This window comes from Heteronotia binoei, chromosome 4 (assembly GCF_032191835.1).
Source record: "Heteronotia binoei isolate CCM8104 ecotype False Entrance Well chromosome 4, APGP_CSIRO_Hbin_v1, whole genome shotgun sequence".
Taxonomy (NCBI): Eukaryota; Metazoa; Chordata; class Lepidosauria; order Squamata; family Gekkonidae; genus Heteronotia; species Heteronotia binoei.
In genome coordinates, this window is record NC_083226.1 from 150,091,694 (window position 1) to 150,107,569 (window position 15,876).

Genomic DNA, 15,876 nt, shown 5'->3' on the forward strand with positions numbered 1-15,876 from the left:
CTCAACATCACTGTGAAGTGAACACCTCACCAAATGAACACCACGTTGCATAGAAACCTCACAGTTGAGAAACTGGAAGAGGGGATGGGAGGTGGGGCTTTCAAAGGCTCGAAATCCTGCAGCTAATTTTCACAATATCTTTTAAAAGCCTTTAAAAGCAAGCCAGCCTGTTCCTCCCAGAGCCATGACAGAAGATGGTGCTGAAGAGATTCAGACCTGAAGGCTTTTAATAAAGCTACTGCTTCTTTAACAGCATTTTAAAAGACTTTTAAAGGGCAATCTCCTATAGCTGTGCTTCAAGTGTAAAACAGCTTACCCAGGAGAAGGGCTGGCTCAGCTCTTTTAACAGGTTTTATACGAGGTGGAGAAAAAATATCAACACCATATAAAAGCCTCATTAAAGCACTTCAAAAATAAGATAATGAAGAAAGAGAGGGAGAGGGAGAAAAGAAGAGAGAGCACAATGGCTGAGAAATGAAGTAAAAAGAGACAAGGAAGGTGGTGTTTTGCTAAGTGGCTGTAGACCAGTGTTAACCTTTATGGATTTATGTGAACATGGCTACATTCAAAAGCACAGAAAGGGGGCTTTTTTGTTCTCCTTAAAGTGAAATTCTAAATCTGCTGAAATTAACTGCAAAAATGTTCATTCCATGTGTATGTGAATTTATTATTCAGAACTTAGAGAGTCAGTGTGGTGTAGTGGTCAACACAGAGTGATGGTCAACACTAGGATCTGGGAGACTCTCTCAGCCTAATGTCACGGCTGGGGCTGGGTCAGGCAAAGTCCAGGGGCAGGCCGAGGTCTGTAGCCGGTAGGGTCCGAGGCGCCAAATCCGAATCACCGTCCAGGTAACACAGGTCAGAGGTTCAGAAGCCGAAGTCAGGGAGTCCAGAAGTCAAGAGCCGAAGTCAGGGAGTCCAAAAGTCAAAGCCGGAGTGGATGCTAGAACGTCAGGTAGATGACTAGTTGCTTCCACAAAGCCCACAGCTATATAGCCCTCCGCTGGCTGTTGCCCATTTGGGCTAATTGCTGGCTCAGAGAGGCAGCCAGGATCCTGCTACAACTCAAGCATCCTTGCCCTTAGAAGGGCCAGAATCCTTTCAAAACTCAGGGCTCAGGGAGCGTCTTGCTTGTGAGCGTGCCACCCTCCTCCGATCCCTGAGGTCCTGATGAAGGCGGTCATGCACACGAGCCACCCGAGAGGGCGAGGCAGGGGGGCTGGGATCTTCTCCAGCAGGAGGCAGGGGCACTGGTGCAGGTGGCAGGGGCACAGTTTCCTCTGCAGGCTCCGCTCCTTCTGCAGAGTCCCCAGCACCCATGACACCTAACCTCGAGTTGTTGTGAGGAGAAAAATGAAGGAGAGGAAAATTATGCAAGCTTCTTTGGGTCTTGACTGGGGAGAAAACTGGGGTCTAAATGAATTAAATTGAAATTAATTAAAATGTTTGGGCGATTTCCCACACAGCTTACCGAGGAGCGAAGTCCCTCCTCACCGTGCAGCGTCTGCTCGGATTTCCCACCAACTGCTCTGTGGATTCAGGAAGTGCTGCACATTTTGTGTCTCAAATGGAAATCGCTAAAACCCTAGTTTATGTTAGCAACGCAAAAGGTGCGGCACTTCCTGAATCCGCGGAGCAGTTGGTGGGGAATCCGAGCAGATGCTGCGCGGTGAGGAGGAACTTCGCTCCTCGGTAAGCTGTGAGGGAAATCGCCCTTTGACTCTTCTGTAGCTCTAAGTCTTCTATTCTGACCTCCCAGACAATAGGCTCATAGTTCATGGTTATCCAACTTGATTTCCATAAGGTATTGTTAGTTATATGTATTGGTGAAGTTTTTGGATATATAAGATCATTTAGCATTCCTGGCTGTTGGGAAGGGTTTCTTGGTTCAATAAGCATTAAGATTCTTGAATAATTTTTGATTATTGGGGTTTGCATTGATGTAACTATTGGTTTATATATTGATGTATCTATTGGTTTATATATGTTTAAGTTTGTATTTTGATTATTGGGTTTTTTTCCCCAATAAAATGTTTAAAAATTGAATTAAAATTATGCAAATGGAATAATAAATGTGTGGTCTTATTTTGTCCATTACAAGGATTTAGAATGCTTCATATGCAATTGTGTCGTATGAACTGCCAGAGCAGTGGTGCTTCTGGAAATGGCTTTGTCCCATTTGCCTTTTCTCTCCAACTGTCCCCTTTGGCACCTGATAACGTAACGCTGGGCTGAGCCCTGTGGTCAAAAATGGCATAGGATGAGGGGGAGACTGCACTGAGAAGGCAGAATTGGATAAAGCTGCCTCCCCTTCTCCTTCTTTCTTCAGCACCAGTTGTTCCAATGGCAGATGGGGGTAGTTTCACCCCTCTTCATTCAAGTGATCCCATGTTGCCACATGGCATGCAGAATCTTCCTGTGTTCCTCTATTTCCCTGTAGCCCTCTTCTGAAACTAGGAACGCTCAAACATCCTCCAGTTCTCCTTATGTCTTGTCTGCCAGTTGCAAACAGGTAGCTGATTTTTTTTAATGATTAGTTCTATTGTTCATCAGCCCATGCATGGCTGGTCTGCAGATTGCTCCCATGTATTCCTTTTTTAATTTGGGCAATACAGGGTAAGTGGCTTGTCAGACTCACACAATCTGAATGAGTTCTGCTACCCTGGCATTACATCCAGACTGTAACTGTTCTGTTCAGCAGGCAGTGGTTTAAATAGACACTTAGATTCATCACACATTCAATTAATACATGTTATCTTTTAATAAAAATCCTACCGTTCAGTATTTGTCTAAATAGTCCTCAGCGACACTAATGGCTGCCACACAGTCTGAATCAGCCAATTTTTTCATGTGGACAATTTTTGCGAAGAAGAAGAAGACGACTGTATATTTATACCTCACCCTTCTCTCTGAATCAGAGTCTCAGAGTGCCTTTATCTTCTTTATCTTCTTCCCCCACAACAGATCTGTTTAGCAGCCTGGCAGGTGGTCACAGCTGTTTAGCATGAATCAAACATTCTGAATGATCAGCTTGTGCCTGACCAACACTTTCAAACCCAGTAAGTCTGCCTGTTGAACAAGTTAGTGGCAAAATCTGCAGAATGCTAGACAAAAAAAACACTGTGTGTCTTAGTTCTCTGGTGAATTACTTGCAGATTTTCCAAACACATTTCATCCATGCAATACCTTGTGGGTGTAGACCCCAAAATACCACAGGATGTGCAGACTGCTACAAAGATCCTACTTACTGGCTGGTGGAGACACCCCTTCTGATGGTAGGCTAATCTGTTGGTCAATGAGTGGGAAGCAGAAAGATGAGCTGGTTGCTGGGTTTTGATGCAAGCTTTTTTTTTTTTAAGTGTTGCGTGATAATCCCCTCCCACATGCAACCAGGGGCATACATAAAGAAATCCTTGTTGCATACAGCCAACATATTTCTCCAAGAACCAACATAACCAGCACAGAAAGCACCACACACCTGAACCCTGGATTCAGACTCTCCTTCTCCCTCTCCCCACTTTCAGCATGACTGGTTTGCAGATTAGAACCTGCAGGGTTTCAAATTTTGATGAACAACGTTATTAGTGTTTGGTTGAGAAAGACAGCTGTTTGGTTCAGTTGACAGTTTCATTCGGCATACATATTTTAAGCAGAAAATACCAAACCTTTTAAAGTACTGCTTGAAGCCAAAATTGACATCTTGGATTGTTAACTTTCCTGGTTGCTCTGAAGGATGGTGTCATCATTAAAGCATACCATCACAGCATAATCAATGTGACATAACCCGGTCTCTCTTCCCCACCCCCCCACCCCAGCGTCTTTCTTTTATATATATATATAACTGCATAGGATCACATCAGTAATTCTGACAGACTGTGTGTCACTAGCCAATCAAATGGGACAGGAATGGATTATCTCAGCGAAAACAGCACGCACTGCAGAGTTCAGTGGCCTTTTTACAAGAATGTCAAAGGAAGTGGCTGGCCACTTACAAATAGAATGTTAATAGCTTATGTCACTTGAACGTTGACAGCTCCAAAGTGAAAGGGCACTAATCTCTGTTTGTAATATGCACAATTGAAGAAAAAGAGGAGCCCAAGCAATTCTGCTTAAGCAGAGGCCAAGTATTAACCGATTGTCTGAAAATGCAGGGAATGCTTCATAACCTGTCTGGCAGTGATGGAAAGATTTTTTTTTTAAAAGGCATGCAATGTTTTCTTTCTACCCTTCCTTCCTTCTTTTTTTTTTTTTGTCCTGTATCGATCAAGGAGAATGAAACAGAACATGACTTTTGTGGCTGATCAATTCAGAATCCCTTATATGGAGAATGCCTGCATGTTTCTGCTATAGACTTAGCATACTGATTAGATATTGCATTTTCTCACTGAAAAGAGTGAAGTCCCTGTGCTGGCCTGTGCATCGGAGGAGAAGAGGAGGAGAGTGGACTGTGGAACTAATGGCACCTCTGGCCCAGAGGTAGTGCAGATGCAGGATGCTGCCACCCACCCAGGGTGGGTGCAGACAGCTGACATTCTTCTTGTCAGATAGAAACTGATTGGAAAACACTCTGAATTCAGCATGTCTCGCCACCAAAGAATCTGAGGTTGCATTTTGATAGAACCAGTTCTTGGTTTTGGCATTTGAGATCTAACAGCTTTTGTCTTGCGTGTTTTGCTTACTTCTCTAGACGGCCTCTGGGCCCAAAGGCAAATCATTTTTTTTTTTAAAGTCAAAAGTGTGAATTACTAAAAACAGCCACAGCAATTAAAATAAAGCAGCAGCAACAGGTTATCAGTTGGAGGGGGAAACACCATCTTATTAGCAGTTCTTTTGGCATCTCTTGCCTGCCTCCCACTCCTGATCTTCCCTTGTCAGGGGCAGCCAAAGGAGAATGTTGAATGTGTTGAAGGGCAGAGGCAGGCAAAACATCCATCACAGTCAAGCAATAAATTTCAGACTGACATGACCATCCTGCCTCACCTGTGTTTCTGGCACAATTCAGCATCATTAGATATTCCAAAGGCAAAATGTGATGCTTCTGAGCTACAGCCAGTACCCCAGTAGAGTACTGAGGAGACAGCTGTAGGCTGGTGGCTCCCTTTCAGTATCCAGGACAGGAAATTGCTCTTTTTTAAATCCTGATCCTGTGAGGCTTGCCTGCTGCCACCATTCTTGACAGCTGCCACCATTAGCAAAGGAAAGGAAACAGATGATCTGGCTTGCCAGCACAGTAACAAAGAGATCATGGCTGTGTGAGAACGTGCTTGCTTTTGTGTGATAGACAGAGGGTGTATGTGTGTATGCATTTATTTTTAGGGAAATGTTTGGAAGAACAGGGGGCCTGTTGCAGGGCTCCTGACCACACCCACTTTTTCACTTTGGAGGATATTGTTTTGGATTTTATATGCAGGTTTTGTTTAATACCTGAATGACTGTTCAAGCAGAGAAGGAATTTCTCCTTCAGTCAGACTTTAAGGTAGCCCTGTATTCATCTTTTCTCACCATGAAGGTAGTTTGGGAGTGAGTCATAAAGTCTGTTTAATCAGGTATCTAATCTTTCATAGCATACCCTGACTCTTTCTCTTTCTACCATGTATAGATTTACAGTGCAATCCTGAGAACATTTTCCTGAGAGCAAGGCCCATTGAGTAGCTCCTAGCAGGATTCTGGGTAGTTTGAATTTCCTGCAGCTGGCGGCATAGCGGCCTAGCTGCTGGAAATCAATTTGCCTCCCTGGAGAATAAGGAAGGACTTCAGTGGCCTGTTTAGGAGTGCTGCTGAGGGGGCAGGGCTTGGGCATAGTAACGGCCAGATCTCCACACCCATTGTTCAGTCCCTTGGTGAAGCTCAGCCCTTTTGCCCGCCCTGTTTGTTATGTAGGTAGGCTTCCCAATCCCCAGGTCCCAGCGGGGGATTCCCCAGTTTTACAAGCTTCCCCCCACCCCTCCCACACACGCAACCATGTACCTCTAGATCTCAGGCAGGACCTGCAAACAGGTCCGGTTTTAAAATGGGTGTGTGCCTTTAATAGGCTTCCCAAATCTCCCGCTCTGGCGGGAGACTTCTGGTTTCACAGCCTCACCTCCCGCTTTTCAAAACTCTGGAAGCGGGGGTGGGGGGTGGAGGGGGGGGAGAACATACCTTTAGGCTTCATGTAGAGCTCCTGAGCCGTTTGCAAAATGTCTGCCCCTTTAAGGCTGGGCAGGAAGCCGGAAGCAGGAAGGGCTTTTGAGAACGGCCCCTCCCTTTCTGTGCTTTCTTTTTCACAGGAAGTAGAGTTGTCCGGAGGAAGATCTGGTAAGTGTGTGTGTGTGAGAGAGAGGGAGGGGGCAGGGGATTCCCTAGTTTGGAGGCCCTCCCCCCCTTTAGAAAGCGTGGGGGGGGGAGGAAATGTCTACGAGGCACTCTATTATTCCCTGTGGAGAACGATTCCCATAGGGAATAATAGGAAATTGATCTGTGGGTATTGGGGGCTCTGGGGGGCTATTTTTTGAGGTAGAGGCACCAAATTTTTAGTATAGCATCTAGTGCCTCTCCCCAAAATACCCCCCAAGTTTCAAAACGATTGGACCAGAGGGTCCAATTCTATGAGCCCCAAAATATGGTGCCCCTATCCTTAATTATTTCCTATGGAAGAAAGGCATTTTAAAAGGTGTGCTGTCTCTTTAAATGTGATGGCAAGAACTCCCTTGGAGTTCAATTATGCTTGTCACATCCTTGTTCTTGGCTCCACCCCCAATGTCTCCTGGCTCCACCCCCAAAGTCTCCTGGCTCCACCCCCAAAGTCCCCAGATTTTTCTTTAATTGGACTTGGCAACCCTAGCCTTTAAATTGGAACAGGAAGTACTTCATAGGGAAGGGTTAGCAACAGCAGACTTCCTCAGAATGCAGCCTTTCTGTTTGTTTTGCTTTCGTTTTGGATAAGTGAGTGTGTGTGTAAAAGAGCAGGTAGCCCCTGTACTTTCCAGACCTGGTTGTGGAGGCATCAGAGACTACTGCTTTGTTCTACTGCTTCTGACCAACACGGCTGCCCACTTACACCAGAGACAGTTAAGCGTGTGTGTGAGTGAGAGAGAGAAAGCGGGGGGAGGGGAGGGAACTCTATTATTTCCTATGGAGACTTATTCTCATAGGAAATAATGGAGAATTGATCCGTGGGTATCTGGGGCTTGAGGGGGGGCTTTTTTTGAGGTAGAGGCACCAGATTTGCAGCATAGAATCCAGTATCTCTCAACAAAATACCCCCCAAGTTTCAAAAAGATTGGACCAGGGAGTCCAATTCTATGAGCCCCAAAAGAAGGTTCCCCTATCCTTCATTATTTCCTGTGGAGGGAAGGGATTTAAAAGATGTGCGGTCCCTTTAAATGTGATGGCCAGAACTCCCTTGAAGTTCAATTATGCTTGTCACATGCTTGCTCCTGGCTCTGCCCCAAATGTCTCCTGGCTCCACCCCCAAAGTCTCCTGGCACCACCTACATGTCAGTATATTCAGAAGCCAAGCAGTTTCTATGCACATGTTGGGAAAGTGAAAGTAACAGAACTGCCAGGTAGATCATCTAAGTGACAGAAGGTGGCTGGTTGCCAGATTGCATCAGCCTGGACAATGTCAGCATGACTCAGCAGCAAGCTGATTGGTTACCTGGGTGGATAGTATGTATAAATGTACAAAGACACTTTACTGTGTGTGGGATATGTATGGTGGAGGTGCAGCGGAGCATTCTGTCGGTTTGGAGAGTGGAGGTGTAAATAAATCGTATATAGTGGTTTTAACACTGCTGTGTGCAAGCCTTCATTCTTTGCGTCACTAAAGACCACCCTCACTAAGCACAGGCGCATCAACACTGCAAAGTCCCCAGATATTTTTTTAATTGGACTTGGCAACCCTATATGTAGGTAAGTGCTGGTCACCTCATAGTTGGGGGGCCGGGTAGGAATTTTTTACTCCCCAGCTGATTGGCTAATGGCTGGGGTGTTTTTTTGCCTATCCTGCATAGCAGATCAGGAAAGCCTCCCCCTTTGGGGGAGTTAGGGGTCTTGCAGAATCAACTTTTGGGTGTTCATGACCCAGGGTGGGTGAATGCAGACCGTCCTGGAGGCTTGACCAGAGGGTGCCTTCCATTGAGACGTGTGTCTGGTGGTTGGGCCCTCTGGGGCATGCCTCCTTGCTGGGCCAGCCTGGCAGGAGCTGTGACACACAGCTCCAGCTGGGGGGCCGGGTCTCTCGCCTGCTAATGGCAGAGAAGCGGTCTGTTGAGACCCCTGGCCCTGACCAGGCCGCAGTTTTAGTTGCCCTTGCCATTTGTTTATTCATATAATAAAGTGGCCCTTAGTTTTAACAATACCTTGTGTCCAACTCTTCATTCCAACCTGGGGAGCAATTGCTTAAGTTGTCACTGTTAATCATTTTTTGGTGGGGTTTTTTTGAAATGGAATAATGCATGTGTGTGATTCATTCATTCAGTTAGTTAGTCAGTGTGTTTTACTCTCTGCCTTTCCTCTATGGAACTTATGGTGATTCTTTCCTCCATTTTATCCGCACAATGACTTTGTGAGATAGCTAAGGCTGAGAGAGCCTGAGTGATCCAAAGCTCAACAGAGAGATTCGTTGTTGGCAAGGATCTGAACCCTAGTAGAGATCTCCAGTGAACTGCAGAATCCCGGTTAATTCAAACTTTGGCTTCAGTTAAAAGTAATGCCCATTACTTTATCACTAGAGCACTAGGTAAGGAATAGCACATGCAAGAAATAACAGCACAGGTGGAATGTCATTTTAGTTTAGACGCAATGGTTTTTAGTAATATCCATTCACACATTTGTGGCAGACAAATAAATGAATAAAGTGTAAGTATAGCAAAGCAGGGTAAAGAAATCCAGGGACTGGCATGTGTATACCAGCCGTCACTTTAGTCTCCTATTCATATGTGCAAACTGAAGTTTCATGCTGTAGCCTCAGTTTGCCTCACAGCCAGACAGGGAAGTCCACAATCCCACCATTTAAAGCTACGTTCCCTATTCTGCTATTTTAAAACTGGGGGAAGTGTATGCCTGATCTTCATAAAATATTAACTGTGGAGTTGGGGAACAGGTTCCACATGGTAAAACGGAAGGTTGAAATGTTAACCCTCCCTCTCTCATCCCCTCTCATCAGGGTGTCTGTTGTGGGGAGGGGAGGGGAAGGGGAAAAAATTGTAAGCCACTCAGACACCAAGTGAAGGTCAGGATATAAACCCAATTTCTTCTTCTTCCTCCTCCTCCTCCTCTCCCTTTCCTGCATGGCCTTGAGACAAATTGAGGCCACATTAATCTGCAGTTTGCATTGTATGAATGAAAGAAGTATGTCTTTGAAGACAGGGATGTGACTTCTAGACAGGCAATATTAACTATTTGACTTCTTGCTTGATATGCACAAGGGGTTCTTGTTTGCAACATTTTGGTTGTAGATCATGTGAGTTTTTTAATTTTAAGCCCCAAACAGTTTCTTGTGGCAGAGATGTGACAGCACAGTTGCGACTCAAATCAGTTGTGTGCCCTATAGGTATAAATGAACGCTATAAAATGTCTTCCCTCCATAGAAGCCCCACAGATATCAGCAGTGTCTCTTTAGTTCCACTGAGCCCAAGGCAGGGTTAAATTTTCACAAATGTTTTAAATTATTTTATTTGTACATGTTTTACTTATTGCTCCTCCCCCTCCCCCTCCCCCTTTTAGTCCTACTTTGGTTCATTAGATGCAGTAATATCTCCCTTGTCTGTGACAATTTCCACTAATAATTCGAAGGCAGCTATTAAGTATCATTACAAGCAAAGATTATAGATGGATACTACGTACAATAACAGTGCTGGGAAAGACAATAGTCACATTTTCATTTGATTCTTTGTTCTTAAGATGCAAATGAAACATTGTGCTTTTTTCCTGAGCCTTCTTTTCAACATTTATACTTCTTGGGTGCTTTCTGAACAGTGTAACCTTTCTGATCAAATAAACAGCTGTATTTAGATTAGTTCAACAATAGGTGAAGAGCTTCTGACTTCCTTGATCACCCTCAAAGTATAACTGTCACCTGATTTTTAAAAAAAAAAAAAAAACTACCATGGGTTTAACTCTTCCTTCTCTTCTGCAAATGCAACTCTGTACTTTTTTTTCACACCAGTCACCTACATCTCAATTTGGAGTTGGGGTAAATATGGTTTAAAATTACCCAGAGAGCATTAGCAGGGGGGGGGGAGTGCAGGGGTAGATGGTTAAGCACCAGTGCTTTCCCCCCCCCCCGAAATTCACTTTTTTAGACATTTATTCCTCTTCCAAAAATTATTTCTTCCCCCACTCCCCCCAAAAATGGAATTTCTCTTTAATCTCTCCTTGATTTTCTTTGTGGTTTTCTGTTACACATCCTTGAATCCTTATGTCACTTTAGCCCTTGCAGTTCTGTTGTTGTTATACACCACAGGGTGGTGCTCTAGCAATGGGAAAGGAAGGTTTGGAAAGACATTTCTTGCCTCTGAGCACCTGCAAAGTAAAATTCTGAAATTTTGCAGAACCTCCCTTTACTCCTCCACATTTGCCAACACAAATACGTTTTCCTTGCAATGTCTGATTCTGCCTGTAGGAGGAGGTGTATAGGCACACTCATGGTCTGCTCACCGATTATTAAGAGGGAGCTAATTTTTCATCACTTTGGCTGTTCACAAATACTTTGAACTGTTCATCAGGATACTTTTAAAGGTATTCAAACAGTGCAGTACAGTGCAATCAGCACTGTTTCACACATAGATTTTCACACAGCCCATTGGGAATCTTGTTTTTCTCCCAGACTGTAGATCTGTTGTCTTGTTTTGCCATTCAGCAGCCAATCACATAAATAGTGAGGAAATTAATCAGTCTGCCAGCAATAATAACCACTGCATTGTTTTAAAAGTCTTACTCTTTATTGTTATGGCCCTTATTTCATGCATGCATGCACTGTTTTGCACAGCCATATGGGAGATGTCATTCCATCCTCACATTTCAAAGTTGTAAAATTGCATGCATATGTGTCTTCATGGTTTACCAAAATAATAATTTTAAAAGCCTTGGCTCTGAAAAGTAACAATTTATTGTATTACTATTGTATTTTGTTTTCCCTTTCCTGACACTTAAAGACACTCACACATGATTTGCTATTGAAAACAGATGAGATGTGAGAATGAGGAAAAGACTGCGGATTAATTGAAAATACTGGATTTAAAAAAAAACAACTAGGTTGGGCAGTTGCATCCATGTGAATAACTGGGTCACCAGCACAATGTATGATGGCTGCTAGCTTAGACAGCAAATTAGATGGATAAAAGAACTGTTAGCCGTTCTAGGCAAATGGAACTTGTACGTTCAAAGGCATCTCTCTGAACACCAGATGCCAGAGGTAAGTAATACGAAGGGCTTTTTTGAAGGCATCTGGCCAGTGTATCAGAACTATCTTGGGCCAACCCAGCATGCTTTTTCTTGTGCTTTATCTGAAAAGAATGAGGCAGCCTTTTGTGTGCTTGGCTCGTGCTTAAAAATTGAGGCTGAGTTTTTGTTTCTCTCTTGTTGAAGGTACTTAAAGCTTGGATGTGACCAGAGGCTTTTTCACCAAAGAAGGGGAATGGTAGGGAATAGCTCCCAACTGTTTAAGATAGAGGCTGAGCTTCCCACCCTCCTGCGGCTGGTACTTGAAGCGTTGTCATGGCCACAGGTGCACGCCTTTGGGTCTGATCCTCAGTGGATTCCCAACCTAGCCCAGAATGTTGAAGATACCTTTGAGGTGGGGGATGTTTATTTACATTGTAAAGTTGCTTTGGGTCCTCATGGAAAGAAAATGTGGCAGACAAATCAATTAATAAAGTGCGTATCGAATTCCTTCTTTCTCCCCCTTCCCTTTCTTGTTCGCTGCCATTTTCCCTCCCTCCCTCTTGGTGGGAACAAGTTCTGGTGTTTGTGCTGACAAAATGCTGCAATGAGGAGAAAGAGCTTCAGAAGAAACCCAAATCTGAAGGATCCTGGTCTGTTCTGGGTTGGTCTGTTGGCTAGCATGATTTCCAATGAGTGTCTTATCTTCATTGAAATCTTATTTCCTGTCAATCCGAATGGCATTTCTTTCTGAGGTGCACCAGCCAAAGCTGAAATTGTAAAAACAAAGAGTCAGAGAGAGAGAGAGAGATGGCCTTGTACTGTGCTACCACTGGGAAGTGCTAATACTCTTTGAAAGTGTCTCAGATAAACCTGCATTAGCTTGACTATGGAATGTAAGGACAAAAGACAGCCGGTTGATGAGGATCAACAAAGTACTTCCTGAGCAGTGTTACTAATAAAACATGATCAGCAGTTCGTTTGTCAATCACGCTTGACTGTCTTACGGCGGTGTCTGATAAAATACCTGCCGTCTTTTATTTCTCAATATTCCCTGAAGTATTAGTTACACACTTGTATAAAGCATTCAGAGGTTTTTTTCATGATATACCATTTCAAGTCATGAATATATTTTGGATGGTTGAGTGAGTACCTATAATGTTCAGGGTGACCATTTACCCACCTTTGTATCAACAAAGAATTCTCCTTTACACGTGAACAAAAGTAGGTCATATCCTTTCTCCAAAGCATTCTGGGCTTTAGAATTTGGCTTTGGATAATACATTGTCAGAGCAAGAAAGGATTTCCTACAGGGGTCAGGATGTGGTATCGCAGGCCAGTTTCTCCCCTTCCTTATTTGCAGTAAAACTAGTTAAAATGAAGGATTTAAGGCAATGTATCAAAACACACTGGGCTGTTCAATGCAACACAATATAAATCACCTGAACATCTCAGAAGAGAGTTTGCTCTTTATGACTTGCTATTACAAAGAAATTAATAGACTGGCAGTCAGACCTAAAGACTAGAATAGGCCAAGGGCAATTGTATCATGAGACAGCACAACAACAACAAAATATTCTTAATTAGTACCAACTTATTGATGAAACTATCAGAAATAAGATCTAGGGGGAAATTTAGAACATGCAAGCCAGTTTCACAAGCCAGTGTGGTGGAGTGGTTAAGAGTGTCAGAGTAGTATCTGGGAGACGCCAGGTTCGAATTCCCACTTGTGCTATGAAAGTTCACTGGGTGGGCTTGGGCCAGTCACACTGTCTCATCCTACTCTACATCATAGGGCTGTGAGGATAAAATGGAGGTGAGAAGGATAATAACCCAGAAGAGTTATTATCCGAGTAATGCTCGGATTACCAAAATCTGCTGGTGCTCCAAGGGATATCTGGTTGTCCTCAACTAGGGCAAGGACATTTTCTGTCCTGGCTCCAGCCTGATGGAACACTCTGCCAAATAACATCCAGGACCTGCAGGATGTGCTAAGGCAGAGTCATTCTGGCAGGCCTTTGGTTGAGGATAGCAATGTTTGTATCCTCTGGCACTCCCATCTTCCATCTCCCTCTGCCCACTCACCTCTCTCCATGAGCAGCTGGCTCTTTTGGATTTTTTCTTTGCCATTTTAGTGAATAGTAATTTTATGGTTTCAAATTGTATTCTATTTATATTGTATTAATGTCATATTGCACATTGTCCTGAGCCCTGCCTGGCAAGGGAGGGCAGTCTAAAAAAGAAAATAATGTGAGCTGCCTTGGGTCCTCCTTTGGGAGAAAGACCAAGTATAAATGGATTAAATAAATATAAACAAACATATGTGTATTTGGGCCTAGTTCTACATCCATGAAAACAGCAGACTAGCTTAAACCAAAAGCAGTTTATCTCCAGGGAGAGCCCATGGGCCATTAACACTCTAGGCCAGTCTACCCCAGGCTAAGCTTTCCAGCCCCCAGGTCCCAGCAGGGGATTCTTTGGTTTTGCAGGTTCCTCCCCAAAAGCCATGATGTCCCTTTCCATCTCAGCAAGTTTAGAAACTTGCAAACTGCTTGTGTTTTGGAAGTTGTGTGTGTGCCTTTAAATCTCAGCAAGACTAAAGCTGCAGAAGTGGGGGGGGGAGCAAGCAGAGCCATGTGGCTTTTCCAGGTGTGTGTGAGAGGAAGAAAGAGAAGGAAAACTCTAACATCAAACCCGGGCAGATAGAGCTCGTTAATGTAACACCTACCACCTGGAGGACTCGCTGCCGGCGTCCCGGCTTACTGGGCCATGGCAGATGACCCCAAGGTGAAAGGGTGGAGCCAGTACCACGCACACTGTGCTTCACCTAAAAATTCCTCTGTGCAGGCCTGAAGGGCATATCCACATCCACAACCCACAACACACCAAGTCCTGCAGCGATGGGCAAGGGGCGAAATGGCAGGTGGAAGATGCCACTGGAAGCCGCAGTCCTGATCCTGCATGTAGGCGGTTCAGGGTATTGGTCGCCTGATGCTGACCCGGAAACGAAAGCATTTTTTGGCAGCACCCTGAATGACCAAGCAGCCTTATCGAGGGACAGCACTGCTTGCTCCACACAGAGAGGGGCCTAGAAAAGGTGGCCTAAACAAAGCTCGTCTCCCCCACCCCAGTTGGCTAGCCGCGGTCAATGGGCATCCTTACTTGCGGTTGAAAAATAACAACTAAGAAAAGGCATGCACCTGCCTCACAAAGTGTGCAAAGACTAAAGCTTGCGTGTTGGAACATCAGAACCATGCTTGACACAGAAGACAGTGGTCACCCTGAACGACGCTCTGCTCTAGTTGCCCATGAACTTCTCAGGTTGAATATTGACATGGCAGCTCTCAGTGAGGTCCGTTTCCCTGAGGAAGGTAGTCTTCAAGAACATGGTGCTGGCTATACCCTCTACTGGTCGGGTAAGTCAAAGGCTGAGAGCTGCCTTTCTGGCATTGGCTTCATGGTCAGGAACTCCATTGCCTCCAAACTCGAAAACCTGCCAACAGGTCACTCAGATCGCATCATGTCCATGCGCCTCCCACTTCAAAACAAGCAACATGCAACACTCTTCAGTGTGTATGCCCCAACCCTTCAAGCAGATCCTGCAGAAAAGAACAAGTTCTATGCTGATCTACGCAACCTCATACGGAAGACCCCTACAGAGGACAAGGTGATCATCCTTGGCGACTTCAATGCCAGAGTAGGTAAAGACTCGGAAGCCTGGAAAGGAGTACTTGGCAAACACGGCATTGGCAACTGCAATGATAACGGGCGCCTCCTGCTAGAATTCTGCATGGAGCACCAGCTCACCATCACCAACACTATCTTTCAGCAGAAGAACAGCCTGAAGACAACCTGGATGCACCCACGGTCCAAGCACTGGCACCTTATCGACTACATTCTGGTGCGCCAGAGAGACCTTCGAGATGTCTTACACACCCGAGTAATGCCCAGTGCGGACTGTCATACGGATCATCGTCTTGTACGCTGCAATCTCCGTCTTCACTTTAAACCCACACCCAGGAGAGGAGGTATCCCTCGGAGGAAGCTTCAGGTTGGCAGCCTTCAGTCAGCCGAAGTTAAAGCTGCCTTCCAGGCAAAACTCCAGTCAAGAATTGAGGACCCCAGTTGCCCCATAGACCCTTCTCCAGAAGCACTCTGGGAACACCTAAAAACTACCATCCTGTCGATCTCTGAAGAAGTCCTCGGGTTCTCCACAAGGAAGAACAAGGACTGGTTTGACGAGAACAATCCAGAGATCCAAGAATTACTAGCGAAAAAGAGATCTGCCTACCAAGCACATCTTGCTCAGCCCTCCTGTCCCGGGAAAAAAGCAATCTTTCGCGCTGCATGTAGCAACCTCCAGAGCAAGCTTCGAGACATTCAGAACGAGTGGTGGACCAAGCTTGCTGAGAGAACCCAGCTGTGTGCAGACACTGGTGATTTAAGAGGGTTCTACGAAGCCCTGAAGGCAGTATATGGCCCATCATATCAGGCTCAGAGTCCCTTGCGTAG